The sequence below is a fragment of the Scyliorhinus torazame genome, chromosome X (genome assembly GCF_047496885.1).
Source record: "Scyliorhinus torazame isolate Kashiwa2021f chromosome X, sScyTor2.1, whole genome shotgun sequence".
Classification (NCBI taxonomy): domain Eukaryota; kingdom Metazoa; phylum Chordata; class Chondrichthyes; order Carcharhiniformes; family Scyliorhinidae; genus Scyliorhinus; species Scyliorhinus torazame.
In genome coordinates, this window is record NC_092738.1 from 44,302,838 (window position 1) to 44,319,145 (window position 16,308).

Here is a 16,308-nt window from a genome sequence, read left to right on the forward strand (position 1 = left end):
TTTCACCCTCCTTCTTCTCGTTTCGCTCTCTTTCACCCTCCTTCGTCTCGTTTCGCTCCCTTTCACCTTTCTTCATCTCGTTTCGCTCTCTTTCACCCTCCTTCGTCTCGTTTCGCTCTCTTTCACCCTCCTTCATCTCGTTTCGCTCTTTTTCACCCTCCTTCGTCTCGGCCCGCTCTCTTTCACGCTCCTTCCTCTCGTTTCACTCTCTTTCACCCTCCATCATCTTGTTTCGCTCTCTTTCACCCTCCTTCGTCTCGTTTCGCCCTCTTTGACACTCCTTCATCTCGTTTCTCTCTCTTTGACCCTCCTTCATCTCGTTTAGCTCTCTTTCATCCTTCTTCGTCTCGTTTCGCTCTGTTTCACACTCCTTCGTCTCGTTTTGCTCTCTTTCACCCTCCTTCGTCTCGTTTTGCTTTCTTTCACCCTCCTTCGTCTTGTATCGCTCTGTTCCACCCGCCTTCGTCTCGTTTCGTCAACTTTCAACCTCCCGTGTCTCTTTTTGCTCTCTTTCATCCTCCTTCATCTCGTTTGTCTCTCTTTCACCCTCCTTCATCTCGTTTCGCTCCCTTTCACCCTCCTTCGTCTCGTTTCGCTCTCTTTCACCCTCCTTCGACTCCTTTCGCTCTCTTTCACCCTCCTTCGTCTCGTTTCGCTCTCTTTCACCCTCCTTCTTCTCGTCTCGCTCTCTTTCACCCTCCTTCGTCTCGTTTTGCTCCCTTTCACCTTTCTTCGTCTCGTTTCGCTCTCTTTCACCCTCCTTCATCTCGTTTCGCTCTCTTTCACCCTCCTTCATCTCGTTTCGCTCTCTTTCACCCTCCTTCGTCTCGGTTCGCTCTCTTTCACCCTCCTTCCTCTCGTTTCGCTCTCTTTCACCCTCCATCATCTTGTTTCGGTCTCTTTCGCCCTCCTTCGTCTCGTTTCGCACTCTTTGACACTTCTTCATCTCGTTTTGCTCTCTTTGACCCTCCTTCATCTCGTTTAGCTCTCTTTCATCCTCCTTCGTCTCGTTTCGCTCTGTTTCACACTCCTTCGTCTCGTTTCGCTCTCTTTCACCCTCCTTCGTCTTGTTTCGCTCTGTTCCACCAGCCTTCATCTCCTTTCGTCAACTTTCAACCTCCTTTGTCTCTTTTCGCTCTCTTCCACCCTCCTTCATCTCGTTTCACTCTCTTTCACCCTCCTTCGTCTCGTTTCGCTCTGTTTCACACTCCTTCGTCTCGTTTTGCTCTCTTTGACCCTCCTTCGTCTCGTTTCGCTCTGTTTCACACTCCTTCGTCTCGTTTTGCTCTCTTTCACCCTCCTTCGTCTCGTTTTGCTCTCTTTCACCCTCCTTCGTCTTGTTTCGCTCTGTTCCACACGCCTTCATCTCGTTTCGTCAACTTTCAACCTCCTTTGTCTATTTTCGCTCTCTTTCACCCTCCTTCATCTCGTTTCGCTCTCTTTCACCCTCCTTCATCTCGTTTCGCTCCCTTTCACCCTCCTTCGTCTCGTTTCGCTCTCTTTCACCCTCCTTCCTCTCGTTTCCCTCTCTTTCTCCCTCCATCGTCTCGTTTCCCTCTCATTCACACTCCTTCGTTTCGTTTTGCTCTCTTTCACCCTCCATCGTCTCGTTTCGCTCTCTTTCACCCTCCTTCAGCTTGTTTCGCTCTCTTCCACCCACCTTCGTCTCGTTTCACCCTATTTCACCCTCCATCGTCTCGTTTTACTCTCTTTCACCCTCCTTCGTCTCGTTTCGCCCTCTTTCACCCTCCTTCATCTCGTTTCGCTCTCTTTGCCCCTCCCTCATCTCGTTTAGCTCTCTTTCATCCTCCTTCGTCTCGTTTCGCTCTGTTTCACACTCCTTCGTTTTGTTTTGCTCTCTATCACCCTCCTTCGTCTCGTTTCGCTCTCTTTCACCCTCCTTCGTCTTGTTTCGCTCTGTTCCACAAGCCTTCGTCTCGTTTCGCCCTCTTTCACCCTCCTTCGTCTCTTTTCGTTCTCTTTCACCCTCCTTCATCTCGTTTCGCTCTCTTTCACACTCCTTCGTCTCGTTTTGCTCTCTTTCACCCTCCTTCGTCTCGTTTCGCTCTCTTTCATCCTCCTTCGTCTTCTTTCGCTCTGTTCCACCCGCCTTCGTCTCATTTCACCCTCTTTCACCCTCCTTCGTCTCGTTTCGGTCTCTTCCACCCTCCTTCATTTCGTTTCCCTCTCTTTCACCCTCCTTTGTCTTGTTTCGATCTCTTTCACCCACCTTCATCTCGTTTCGCTCTCTTTCACCCTCCATCGTCTCGTTTCGCTCTGTTTCACCCTCCTTCGTCTCGTTTCGGTCTCTTTCACCCTCCTTCGTCTCGTTTTGGTCTCTTTCACCCTCCTTCGTCTCGTTCCACTCTGTTTCACCCTCCTTCGACTCCTTTCGCTCTCTTTCACCCTCCTTCGTCTCGTTTCGCTCTCTTTCACCCTCCTTCGTCTCGGCTCGCTCTCTTTCACCCTCCTTCCTCTCGTTTCACTCTCTTTCACCCTCCATCATCTTGTTTCGCTCTCTTTCACCCTCCTTCGTCTCGTTTCGCCCTCTTTGACACTCCTTCATCTCGTTTCGCTCTCTTTGACCCTCCTTCATCTCGTTTAGCTCTCTTTCATCCTCCTTCGTCTCGTTTCGCTCTGTTTCACACTCCTTCGTCTCGTTTTGCTCTCTTTCACCCTCCTTCGTCTCGTTTTGCTCTCTTTCACCCTCCTTCGTCTTGTTTCGCTCTGTTCCACCCGCCTTCGTCTCGTTTCGTCAACTTTCAACGTCCTTTGTCTCTTTTCGCTCTCTTTCACCCTCCTTCATCTCGTTTGTCTCTCTTTCACCCTCCTTCATCTCGTTTTGCTCCCTTTCACCCTCCTTCGTCTCGTTTCGCTCTCTTTCACCCTCCTTCGACTCCTTTCGCTCTCTTTCACCCTCGTTCATCTCGTTTCGCTCTCTTTCACCCTCCTTCTTCTCGTCTCGCTCTCTTTCACCCTTCTTCGTCTCGTTTCGCTCCCTTTCACCTTTCTTCGTCTCGTTTCGCTCTCTTTCACCCTCCTTCATCTCGTTTAGCTCTCTTTCACCCTCCTTCGTCTCGTTTCACTCTCTTTCACCCTCCTTCATCTCGGTTCGCTCTCTTTCACCCTCCTTCCTCTCGTTTCGCTCTCTTTCACCCTCCATCATCTTGTTTCGGTCGCTTTCACCCTCCTTCGTCTCGTTTCGCACTCTTTGACACTCCTTCATCTCGTTTTGCTCTCTTTGACCCTCCTTCATCTCGTTTAGCTCTCTTTCATCCTCCTTCGTCTCGTTTCGCTCTGTTTCACACTCCTTAGTCTCGTTTTGCTCTCTTTCACCCTCCTACGTCTCGTTTTGCTCTCTTTCACCCTCCTTCGTCTTGTTTCGCTCTGTTCCACACACCTTCATCTCGTTTCGTCAACTTTCAACCTCCTTTGTCTCTTTTCGCTCACTTTCACCGTCCTTCATCTCGTTTCGCTCTCTTTCACCCTCCTTCATCTCGTTTCGCTCCCTTTCACCCTCCTTCGTCTCGTTTCGCTCTCTTTCAGACTCCTTCGTTTCGTTTTGCTCTCTTTCACCCTCCATCATCTCGTTTCGCTCTCTTTCACCCTCCTTCATCTTGTTTCGCTCTCTTCCACCCACCTTCGTCTCGTTTCGCCCTCTTTCACCCTCCATCGTCTCGTTTCGCTCTCTTTCACCCTCCTTCGTCTCGTTTTACTCTCTTTCACCCTCCTTCGTCTCGTTTCGCCCTCTTTCACCCTCCTTCATCTCGTTTTGCTCTCTTTACCCCTCCCTCTTCTCGTTTACCTCTCTTTCATCCTCCTTCGTCTCGTTTCGCTCTGTTTCACACTCCTTCGTCTCGTTTTGCTCTCTATCACCCTCCTTCATCTCGTTTCGCTCTCTTTCACCCTCCTTCGTCTTGTTTCGCTCTGTTCCACCAGCCTTCGTTTCGTTTCGCCCGCTTTCACCCTCCTTAGTCCCTTTTCGTTCTCTTTCACCCTCCTTCATCTCGTTTCGCTCTCTTTCACCCTCCTTCATCTCGTTTTGCTCCCTTTCACCCTCCTTCGTCTCGTTTAGCTCTCATTCACCCTCCTTCCTCTCGTTTCGCCCTCTTTCACCCTCCTTAGTCTCTTTTCGTTCTCTTTCACCCTCCTTCATCTCGTTTCGCTCTCTTTCACACTCCTTCGTCTCGTTTTGCTCTCTTTCACCCTCCTTCGTCTCGTTTCGCTCTCTTTCATCCTCCTTCGTCTTCTTTCGCTCTGTTCCACCATCCTTCGTCTCATTTCGCCCTCTTTCACCCTCCTTCGTCTCGTTTCGCTCTCTTCCACCCTCCTTCATTTCGTTTCCCTCTCTTTCACCCTCCTTTGTCTTGTTTCGATCTCTTTCACCCACCTTCATCTCGTTTCGCTCTCTTTCACCCTCCATCGTCTCGTTTCGCTCTGTTTCACCCTCCTTCGTCTCGTTTCGGTCTCTTTCACCCTCCTTCGTCTCGTTTCGGTCTCTTTCACCCTCCTTCGTCTCGTTCCACTCTCTTTCACCCTCCTTCGACTCCTTTCGCTCTCTTTCACCCTCCTTCTTCTCGTTTCGCTCTCTTTCACCCTCCTTCGTCTCGTTTTGCTCCCTTTCACCTTTCTTCATCTCGTTTCGCTCTCTTTCACCCTCCTTCGTCTCGTTTCGCTCTCTTTCACCCTCCTTCGTCTCGTTTCGCTCTCTTTCACCCTCCTTCGTCTTTGCTCGCTCTCTTTCACCCTCCTTCCTCTCGTTTCACTCTCTTTCACCCTCCATCAACTTGTTTCGCTCACTTTCACCCTCCTTCGTCTCGTTTCACCCTCTTTGACACTCCTTCATCTCGTTTCTCTCTCTTTGACCCTCCTTCATCTCGTTTAGCTCTCTTTCAACCTCCCTTGTCTCTTTTTGCTCTCTTTCACCCTCCTTCATCTCGTTTGTCTCTCTTTCACCCTCCTTCATCTCGTTTCGCTCCCTTTCACCCTCCTTCGTCTCGTTTCGCTCTCTTTCACCCTCCTTCGACTCCTTTCGCTCTCTTTCACCCTCCTTCGTCTCGTTTCGCTCTCTTTCACCCTCCTTCTTCTCGTCTCGCTCTCTTTCACCCTCCTTCGTCTCGTTTCGCTCCCTTTCACCTTTCTTCGTCTCGTTTCGCTCTCTTTCACCATCCTTCATCTCGTTTCACTCTCTTTCACCCTCCTTCATCTCGTTTCGCTCTCTTTCACCCTCCTTCGTCTCGGTTCGCTCTCTTTCACCCTCCTTCCTCTCGTTTCGCTCTCTTTCACCCTCCATCATCTTGTTTCGGTCTCTTTCGCCCTCCTTCGTCTCGTTTCGCACTCTTTGACACTTCTTCATCTCGTTTTGCTCTCTTTGACCCTCCTTCATCTCGTTTAGCTCTCTTTCATCCACCTTCGTCTCGTTTCGCTCTGTTTTACACTCCTTCGTCTCGTTTTGCTCTCTTTCACCCTCCTTCGTCTCGTTTTGCTCTCTTTCACCCTCCTTCGTCTTGTTTCGCTCTGTTCCACACGCCTTCATCTCGTTTCGTCAACTTTCAACCTCCTTTGTCTCTTTTCGCTCTCTTTCACCCTCCTTCATCTCGTTTCGCTCCCTTTGACCCTCCTTCATCTCTTTTAGCTCTCTTTCATCCTCCTTCGTCTCGTTTCGCTCTGTTTCACACTCCTTCGTCTCGTTTCGCTCTCTTTCACCCTCCTTCGTCTTGTTTCGCTCTGTTCCACCCGCCTTCGTCTCGTTTCGTCAACTTTCAACCTCCTTTGTCTCTTTTCGCTCTCTTTCACCCTCCTTCATCTCGTTTCGCTCTCTTTCACACTCCTTCATCTCGTTTCGCTCCCTTTCACCCTCCTTCGTCTCGTTTCGCTCTCTTTCACCCTCCTTCCTCTCGTTTCCCTCTCTTTCTCCCTCCATCGTCTCGTTTCCCTCTCATTCACACTCCTTCGTTTCGTTTTGCTCTCTTTCACCCTCCATCGTCTCGTTTCACTCTCTTCCACCCACCTTCGTCTCGTTTCACCCTCTTTCACCCTCCATCGTCTCGTTTCGCTCTCTTTCACCCTCCTTCTTCTCGTTTCGCTCTCTTTCACCCTCCTTCGTCTCGTTTCGCTCCCTTTCACCTTTCTTCATCTCGTTTCGCTCTCTTTCACACTCCTTCGTCTCGTTTCGCTCTCTTTCACCCTCCTTCATCTCGTTTCGCTCTCTTTCACCCTCCTTCGTCTCGGCCCGCTCTCTTTCACCCTCCTTCCTCTCGTTTCACTCTCTTTCACCCTCCATCATCTTGTTTCGCTCTCTTTCACCCTCCTTCGTCTCGTTTCGCCCTCTTTGACACTCCTTCATCTCGTTTCTCTGTCTTTGACCCTCCTTTATCTCGTTTAGCTCTCTTTCATCCTCCTTCGTCTCGTTTCGCTCTGTTTCACACTCCTTCGTCTCGTTTTGCTCTCTTTCACCCTCCTTCGTCTCGTTTTGCTTTCTTTCACCCTCCTTCGTCTTGTTTTGCTCTGTTCCACCCGCCTTCGTCTCGTTTCGTCAACTTTCAACCTCCCTTGTCTCTTTTTGCTCTCTTTCACCCTCCTTCATCTCGTTTGTCTCTCTTTCACCCTCCTTCGTCTCGTTTTGCTCCCTTTCACCTTTCTTCGTCTCGTTTCGCTCTCTTTCACCCTCCTTCATCTAGTTTCGCTCTCTTTCACCCTCCTTCATCTCGTTTCGCTCTCTTTCATCCTCCTTCGTCTCGGTTCGCTCTCTTTCACCCTCCTTCCTCTCGTTTCGCTCTCTTTCACCCTCCATCATCTTGTTTCGGTCTCTTTCGCCCTCCTTCGTCTCGTTCCGCACTCTTTGACACTTCTTCATCTCGTTTTGCTCTCTTTGACCCTCCTTCATCTCGTTTAGTTCTCTTTCATCCTCCTTCGTCTCGTTTCGCTCTGTTTCACACTCCTTCGTCTCGTTTCGCTCTCTTTCACCCTCCTTCGTCTTGTTTCGCTCTGTTCCACCAGCCTTGGTCTCGTTTCGTCAACTTTCAACCTCCTTTGTCTCTTTTCGCTCTCTTTCACCCTCCTTCATCTCGTTTCACTCTCTTTCACCCTCCTTCGTCTCGTTTCGCTCTGTTTCACACTCCTTCGTCTCGTTTTGCTCTCTTTGACCCTCCTTCGTCTCGTTTCGCTCTGTTTCACACTCCTTCGTTTCGTTTTGCTCTCTTTCACCCTCCTTCGTCTTGTTTTGCTCTCTTTCACCCTCCTTCGTCTTGTTTCGCTCTGTTCCACACGCCTTCATCTCGTTTCGTCAACTTTCAACCTCCTTTGTCTCTTTTCGCTCTCTTTCACCCTCCTTCATCTCGTTTCGCTCTCTTTCACCCTCCTTCATCTCGTTTCGCTCCCTTTCACCCTCCTTCGTCTCGTTTCGCTCTCTTTCACCCTCCTTCCTCTCGTTTCCCTCTCTTTCTCCCTCCATCGTCTCGTTTCCCTCTCATTCACACTCCTTCGTTTCGTTTTGCTCTCTTTCACCCTCCATCGTCTCGTTTCGCTCTCTTTCACCCTCCTTCAGCTTGTTTCGCTCTCTTCCACCCACCTTCGTCTCGTTTCACCCTATTTCACCCTCCATCGTCTCGTTTTACTCTCTTTCACCCTCCTTCGTCTCGTTTCGCCCTCTTTCACCCTCCTTCATCTCGTTTCGCTCTCTTTGCCCCTCCCTCATCTCGTTTAGCTCTCTTTCATCCTCCTTCGTCTCGTTTCGCTCTCTTTCACACTCCTTCGTTTTGTTTTGCTCTCTATCACCCTCCTTCGTCTCGTTTCGCTCTCTTTCACCCTCCTTCGTCTTGTTTCGCTCTGTTCCACAAGCCTTCGTCTCGTTTCGCCCTCTTTTACCCTCCTTAGTCTCTTTTCGTTCTCTTTCACCCTCCTTCATCTCGTTTCGCTCTCTTTCACACTCCTTCGTCTCGTTTTGCTCTCTTTCACCCTCCTTCGTCTCGTTTCGCTCTCTTTCATCCTCCTTCGTCTTCTTTCGCTCTGTTCCACCCGCCTTCGTCTCATTTCGCCCTCTTTCACCCTCCTTCGTCTCGTTTCGCTCTCTTCCACCCTCCTTCATTTCGTTTCCCTCTCTTTCACCCTCCTTTGTCTTGTTTCGATCTCTTTCACCCACCTTCATCTCGTTTCGCTCTCTTTCACCCTCCATCGTCTCGTTTCGCTCTGTTTCACCCTCCTTCGTCTCGTTTCGGTCTCTTTCACCCTCCTTCGTCTCGTTTCGGTCTCTTTCACCCTCCTTCGTCTCGTTCCACTCTCTTTCACCCTCCTTCGACTCCTTTCGCTCTCTTTCACCCTCCTTCTTCTCGTTTCGCTCTCTTTCACCCTCCTTCGTCTCGTTTCGCTCCCTTTCACCTTTCTTCATCTCGTTTCGCTCTCTTTCACCCTCCTTCGTCTCGTTTCGCTCTCTTTCACCCTCCTTCGTCTCGTTTCGCTCTCTTTCACCCTCCTTCGTCTCGGCTCGCTCTCTTTCACCCTCCTTCCTCTCGTTTCACTCTCTTTCACCCTCCATCAACTTGTTTCGCTCTCTTTCACCCTCCTTCATCTCGTTTAGCTCTCTTTCATCCTCCTTCGTCTCGTTTCGCTCTGTTTCACACTCCTTCATCTCGTTTTGCTCTCTTTCACCCTCCTTCGTCTCGTTTTGCTTTCTTTCACCCTCCTTCGTCTTGTTTCGCTCCCTTTCACCCTCCTTCGTCTCGTTTCGCTCCCTTTCACCTTTCTTCGTCTCGTTTCGCTCTCTTTCACCCTCCTTCATCTCGTTTCGCTCTCTTTCACCCTCCTTCGTCTCGTTTTGCTCTCTTTCACCATCCTTCGTCTCGGCTCGCTCTCTTTCACCCTCCTTCCTCTCGTTTCGCTCTCTTTCACCCTCCATCATCTTGTTTCGGTCTCTTTCACCCTCCTTCGTCTCGTTTCGCACTCTTTGACACTCCTTCATCTCGTTTTGCTCTCTTTGACCCTCCTTCGTCTCGGTTCGCTCTCTTTCACCCTCCTTCCTCTCGTTTCACTCTCTTTCACCCTCCATCATCTTGTTTCGGTCTCTTTCGCCCTCCTTCGTCTCGTTCCGCACTCTTTGACACTTCTTCATCTCGTTTTGCTCTCTTTGACCCTCCTTCATCTCGTTTAGTTCTCTTTCATCCTCCTTCGTCTCGTTTCGCTCTGTTTCACACTCCTTCGTCTCGTTTCGCTCTCTTTCACCCTCCTTCGTCTTGTTTCGCTCTGTTCCACCAGCCTTGGTCTCGTTTCGTCAACTTTCAACCTCCTTTGTCTCTTTTCGCTCTCTTTCACCCTCCTTCATCTCGTTTCACTCTCTTTCACCCTCCTTCGTCTCGTTTCGCTCTGTTTCACACTCCTTCGTCTCGTTTTGCTCTCTTTGACCCTCCTTCGTCTCGTTTCGCTCTGTTTCACACTCCTTCGTCTCGTTTTGCTCTCTTTCACCCTCCTTCGTCTCGTTTTGCTCTCTTTCACCCTCCTTCGTCTTGTTTCGCTCTGTTCCACACGCCTTCATCTCGTTTCGTCAACTTTCAACCTCCTTTGTCTCTTTTCGCTCTCTTTCACCCTCCTTCATCTCGTTTCGCTCTCTTTCACCCTCCTTCATCTCGTTTCGCTCCCTTTCACCCTCCTTCGTCTCGTTTCGCTCTCTTTCACCCTCCTTCCTCTCGTTTCCCTCTCTTTCTCCCTCCATCGTCTCGTTTCCCTCTCATTCACACTCCTTCGTTTTGTTTTGCTCTCTTTCACCCTCCATCGTCTCGTTTCGCTCTCTTTCACCCTCCTTCAGCTTGTTTCGCTCTCTTCCACCCACCTTCGTCTCGTTTCACCCTATTTCACCCTCCTTCGTCTCGTTTTGCTCTCTTTCACCATCCTTCGTCTCGGCTCGCTCTCTTTCACCCTCCTTCCTCTCGTTTCGCTCTCTTTCACCCTCCATCATCTTGTTTCGGTCTCTTTCACCCTCCTTCGTCTCGTTTCGCACTCTTTGACACTCCTTCATCTCGTTTTGCTCTCTTTGACCCTCCTTCATCTCGTTTAGCTCTCTTTCATCCTCCTTCGTCTCGTTTCGCTCTGTTTCACACTCCTTAGTCTCGTTTTGCTCTCTTTCACCCTCCTTCGTCTCGTTTTGCTCTCTTTCACCCTCCTTCGTCTTGTTTCGCTCTGTTCCACACACCTTCATCTCGTTTCGTCAACTTTCAACCTCCTTTGTCTCTTTTCGCTCACTTTCACCCTCCTTCATCTCGTTTCGCTCTCTTTCACCCTCCTTCATCTCGTTTCGCTCCCTTTCACCCTCCTTCGTCTCGTTTCGCTTCCTTTCACCCTCCTTCCTCTCGTTTCCCTCTCTTTAACCCTCCATCGTCTCGTTTCGCTCTCTTTCACACTCCTTCGTTTCGTTTTGCTCTCTTTCACCCTCCATCGTCTCGTTTCGCTCTCTTTCACCCTCCTTCAACTTGTTTCGCTCTCTTCCACCCACCTTCGTCTTGTTTCGCCCTCTTTCACCCTCCATCGTCTCGTTTCGCTCTCTTTCACCCTCCTTCGTCTCGTTTTACTCTCTTTCACCCTCCTTCGTCTCGTTTCGCCCTCTTTCACCCTCCTTCATCTCGTTTCGCTCTCTTTGCCCCTCCCTCTTCTCGTTTACCTCTCTTTCATCCTCCTTCGTCTCGTTTCGCTCTGTTTCACACTCCTTCGTCTCGTTTTGCTCTCTATCACCCTCCTTCGTCTCGTTTCGCTCTCTTTCACCCTCCTTCGTCTTGTTTCGCTCTGTTCCACCAGCCTTCGTCTCGTTTCGCCCTCTTTCACCCTCCTTAGTCTCTTTTCGTTCTCTTTCACCCTCCTTCATCTCGTTTCGCTCTCTTTCACCCTCCTTCATCTCGTTTTGCTCCCTTTCACCCTCCTTCATCTCGTTTAGCTCTCATTCACCCTCCTTCCTCTCGTTTCGCCCTCTTTCACCCTCCTTAGTCTCTTTTCGTTCTCTTTCACCCGCCTTCATCTCGTTTCGCTCTCTTTCACACTCCTTCGTCTCGTTTTGCTCTCTTTCACCCTCCTTCGTCTCGTTTCGCTCTCTTTCATCCTCCTTCGTCTTCTTTCGCTCTGTTCCACCCGCCTTCGTCTCATTTCGCCCTCTTTCACCCTCCTTCGTCTCGTTTCGCTCTCTTCCACCCTCCTTCATTTCGTTTCCCTCTCTTTCACCCTCCTTTGTCTTGTTTCGATCTCTTTCACCCACCTTCATCTCGTTTCGCTCTCTTTCACCCTCCTTCGTCTCGTTCCACTCTCTTTCACCCTCCTTCGACTCCTTTCGCTCTCTTTCACCCTCCTTCTTCTCGTTTCGCTCTCTTTCACCCTCCTTCGTCTCGTTTCGCTCCCTTTCACCTTTCTTCATCTCGTTTCGCTCTCTTTCACCCTCTTTCGTCTCGTTTCGCTCTCTTTCACCCTCCTTCGTCTCGTTTCGCTCTCTTTCACCCTCCTTCGTCTCGGCTCGCTCTCTTTCACCCTCCTTCCTCTCGTTTCACTCTCTTTCACCCTCCATCAACTTGTTTCGCTCTCTTTCACCCTCCTTCATCTCGTTTAGCTCTCTTTCATCCTCCTTCGTCTCGTTTCGTTCTGTTTCACACTCCTTCATCTCGTTTTGCTCCCTTTCACCCTCCTTCGTCTCGTTTTGCTTTCTTTCACCCTCCTTCGTCTTGTTTCGCTCTCTTTCACCCTCCTTCGTCTCGTTTCGCTCCCTTTCACCTTTCTTCGTCTCGTTTCGCTCTCTTTCACCCTCCTTCATCTCGTTTCGCTCTCTTTCACCCTCCTTCGTCTCGTTTTGCTCTCTTTCACCCTCCTTCGTCTCGACTCGCTCTCTTTCACCCTCCTTCCTCTCGTTTCACTCTCTTTCACCCTCCATCATCTTGTTTCGCTCTCTTTCACCCTCCTTCGTCTCGTTTCGCCCTCTTTGACACTCCTTCATCTCGTTTCGCTCTCTTTGACCCTCCTTCATCTCGTTTAGCTCTCTTTCATCCTCCTTCGTCTCGTTTCGCTCTCTTTCACAATCCTTCGTCTCGTTTTGCTCTCTTTCACCCTCCTTCGTCTCGTTTCGCTCTCTTTCATCCTCCTTCGTCTTCTTTCGCTCTGTTCCACCCGCCTTCGTCTCATTTCGCCCTCTTTCACCCTCCTTCGTCTCGTTTCGCTCTCTTCCACCCTCCTTCATTTCGTTTCCCTCTCTTTCACCCTCCTTTGTCTTGTTTCGATCTCTTTCACCCACCTTCATCTCGTTTCGCTCTCTTTCACCCTCCTTCGTCTCGTTCCACTCTCTTTCACCCTCCTTCGACTCCTTTCGCTCTCTTTCACCCTCCTTCTTCTCGTTTCGCTCTCTTTCACCCTCCTTCGTCTCGTTTCGCTCCCTTTCACCTTTCTTCATCTCGTTTCGCTCTCTTTCACCCTCCTTCGTCTCGTTTCGCTCTCTTTCACCCTCCTTCGTCTCGTTTCGCTCTCTTTCACCCTCCTTCGTCTCGGCTCGCTCTCTTTCACCCTCCTTCCTCTCGTTTCACTCTCTTTCACCCTCCATCAACTTGTTTCGCTCTCTTTCACCCTCCTTCATCTCGTTTAGCTCTCTTTCATCCTCCTTCGTCTCGTTTCGCTCTGTTTCACACTCCTTCGTCTCGTTTTGCTCTCTTTCACCCTCCTTCGTCTCGTTTTGCTTTCTTTCACCCTCCTTCGTCTTGTTTCACTCTCTTTCACCCTCCTTCGTCTCGTTTCGCTCCCTTTCACCTTTCTTCGTCTCGTTTCGCTCTCTTTCACCCTCCTTCATCTCGTTTCGCTCTCTTTCACCCTCCTTCGTCTCGTTTTGCTCTCTTTCACCCTCCTTCGTCTCGACTCGCTCTCTTTCACCCTCCTTCCTCTCGTTTCACTCTCTTTCACCCTCCATCATCTTGTTTCGCTCTCTTTCACCCTCCTTCGTCTCGTTTCGCCCTCTTTGACACTCCTTCATCTCGTTTCGCTCTCTTTGACCCTCCTTCATCTCGTTTAGCTCTCTTTCATCCTCCTTCGTCTCGTTTCGCTCTGTTTCACACTCCTTCGTCTCGTTTTGCTCTCTTTCACCCTCCTTCGTCTCGTTTTGCTCTCTTTCACCCTCCTTCGTCTTGTTTCGCTCTGTTCCACCCGCCTTCGTCTCGTTTCGTCAACTTTCAACGTCCTTTGTCTCTTTTCGCTCTCTTTCACCCTCCTTCATCTCGTTTGTCTCTCTTTCACCCTCCTTCATCTCGTTTTGCTCCCTTTCACCCTCCTTCGTCTCGTTTCGCTCTCTTTCACCCTCCTTCGACTCCTTTCGCTCTCTTTCACCCTCCTTCGTCTCGTTTCGCTCTCTTTCACCCTCCTTCTTCTCGTCTCGCTCTCTTTCACCCTTCTGCGTCTCGTTTCGCTCCCTTTCACCTTTCTTCGTCTCGTCTCGCTCTCTTTCACCGTCCTTCATCTCGTTTCGCTCTCTTTCACCTTCCTTCGTCTCGTTTCACTCTCTTTCACCCTCCTTCGTCTCGGTTCGCTCTCTTTCACCCTCCTTCCTCTCGTTTCGCTCTCTTTCACCCTCCATCATCTTGTTTCGGTCTCTTTCACAGTCCTTCGTCTCGTTTCGCACTCTTTGACACTCCTTCATCTCGTTTTGTTCTCTTTGACCCTCCTTCATCTCGTTTAGCTCTCTTTCATCCTCCTTCGTCTCGTTTCGCTCTGTTTCACACTCCTTTGTCTCGTTTTGCTCTCTTTCACCCTCCTTCGTCTCGTTTTGCTCTCTTTCACCCTCCTTCGTCTTGTTTCGCTCTGTTCCACACGCCTTCATCTCGTTTCGTCAACTTTCAACTTCCTTTGTCTCTTTTCGCTCACTTTCACCCTCCTTCATCTCGTTTCGCTCTCTTTCACCCTCCTTCATCTCGTTTCGCTCCCTTTCACCCTCCTTCGTCTCGTTTCGCTCTCTTTCACCCTCCTTCCTCTCGTTTCCCTCTCTTTCACCCTCCATCGTCTCGTTTCGCTCTCTTTCACACTCCTTCGTTTCGTTTTGCTCTCTTTCACCCTCCATCGTCTCGGTTTGCTCTCTTTCACCCTCCTTCATCTTGTTTCGCTCTCTGCCACCCACCTTCGTCTCGTTTCGCCCTCTTTCACCCTCCATCGTCTCGTTTCGCTCTCTTTCACCCTCCTTCGTCTCGTTTTACTCTCTTTCACCCTCCTTCGTCTCGTTTCGCACTCTTTCACCCTCCTTCATCTCGTTTCGCTCTCTTTGCCCCTCCCTCTTCTCGTTTACCTCTCTTTCATCCTCCTTCGTCTCGTTTCGCTCTGTTCCACACTCCTTCGTCTCGTTTCGCTCTCTTTCACCCTCCTTCGTCTCGTTTCGCTCTCTTTCACCCTCCTTCGTCTCGTTTCGCCCTCTTTGACACTCCTTCATCTCGTTTCGCTCTCTTTCACCCTCCTTCGTCTCGTTTCGCTCTCTTTCACCCTCCTTCATCTCGTTTCGCCCTCTTTGACACTCCTTCATCTCATTTCGCTCGCTTTCACCCTCCTTTGTCTCGTTTCACTCTCTTTCACCTTCCTTCGTCTCGTTTCTCTCTCTTTCACCCTTTTTGGTCTCGTTTCGCTCTCTTTCACCTTCCTTCGTCTCGTTTCATTCTCTTTCACCCTCCTTCGTCTCGTTTCGCTCTCTTCCACCCTACTTCATTTCGTTTCGCTCTCTTTCACCCTCCTTCGTCTCGTTTCGCTCTCATTCACCCTCCTTCTCCTCATTTTGCTCTCTTTCACCCTCCTTCGTCTCGTTTCACTCTCTTCCACCCTCCTTCGTCTCGTTTCGGTCTCTTTTACCCTCCTTTGTCTTGTTTCGATCTCTTTCACCCACCTTCATCTCGTTTCGCTCTCTTTCACCCTCCTTCGCCTCGTTTCGGTCTCTTTCACCCTCCTTCGTCTCGTTTCGCTCTCTTTCACCCTCCTTCGTCTTGTTTCGCTCTGTTCCACCCGCCTTCGTCTCGTTTCGCCCTCTTTCACCCTCCTTAGTCTCTTTTCGCTCTCTTTCACCCTCCTTCATCTCGTCTCGCTCTCTTTCACCCTGCTTCATCTCGTTTTGCTCCCTTTCACCCTCCTTCGTCTCGTTTCGCACTCTTTCACCCTCCTTCATTTCGTTTCGCTCTCTTTCACCCTCCTTCGTCTCGTTTCGCTCTCATTCACCCTCCTTCTTCTCATTTCTCTCTCTTTCACCCTCCTTCGTCTCGTTTCACTCTCTTCCACCCTCCTTCGTCTCGTTTCGGTCTCTTTTACCCTCCTTCGCCTCGTTTCGGTCTCTTTCACCCTCCTTCGTCTCGTTTCGCTCTCTTTCACCCTCCTTCGTCTTGTTTCGTTCTGTTCAACCCGCCTTCGTCTCGTTTCGCCCTCTTTCACCCTCCTTAGTCTCTTTTCGCTCTCTTTCACCCTCCTTCATCTCGTCTCCCTCTCTTTCACCCTGCTTCATATCGTTTTGCTCCCTTTCACCCTCCTTCGTCTCGTTTCGCACTCTTTCACCCTCCTTCATTTCGTTTCGCTCTCTTTCACCCTCCTTCGTCTCGTTTCGCTCTCATTCACCCTCCTTCTTCTCATTTCTCTCTCTTTCACCCTCCTTCGTCTCGTTTCACTCTCTTCCACCCTCCTTCATCTCGTTTCGGTCTCTTTTACCCTCCTTCGTCTTGTTTCGATCTCTTTCACCCACCTTCATCTCGTTTCGCTCTCTTTCACCCTCCTTCACCTCGCTTTGTTCTCTTTCACCCTCCTTCGTCTCGTTTCGCTCTCTTTCAACCTCCTTCTTCTCGTTTCGCTCTCTTTCACCCTCCTTCGTCTCGTTTCGGTTTCTTTCACCCTCCTTTGTCTTGTTTCGATCTCTTTCACCCACATTCATCTCGTTTCGGTCTCTTTCACCCTCCTTCGTCTCGTTTCGCTCTCTTTCACCCTCCTTCGTCTCGTTTCGGTCTCTTTCACCCTCCTTCGTCTCGTTTCGGTCTCTTTCAACCTCCTTCGTCTCAGTCCTCTCTCTTTCCCCCTCCTTCGACTCCTTTCGCTCTCTTTCACCCCCCTTCGTCTCGTTTCGCTCTCTTTCACCCGCCTTCTTCTCGTTTCGCTCTCTTTCACCCTCCTTCGTCTCGTTTCGCTCTCTTTCACCCTCCTTCGTCTCGTTTCGCTCTCTTTCACCCTCCTTCGTCTCGTTTCGCTCTCTTTCACCCTCCTTCGTCTCGTTTCGCTCTCTTTCACCCTCCTTCCTCTCGTTTCGCTCTCTTTCACCCTCCTTCGTCTTGTTTCGCTCTCTTTCACCCTCTTTCGTCT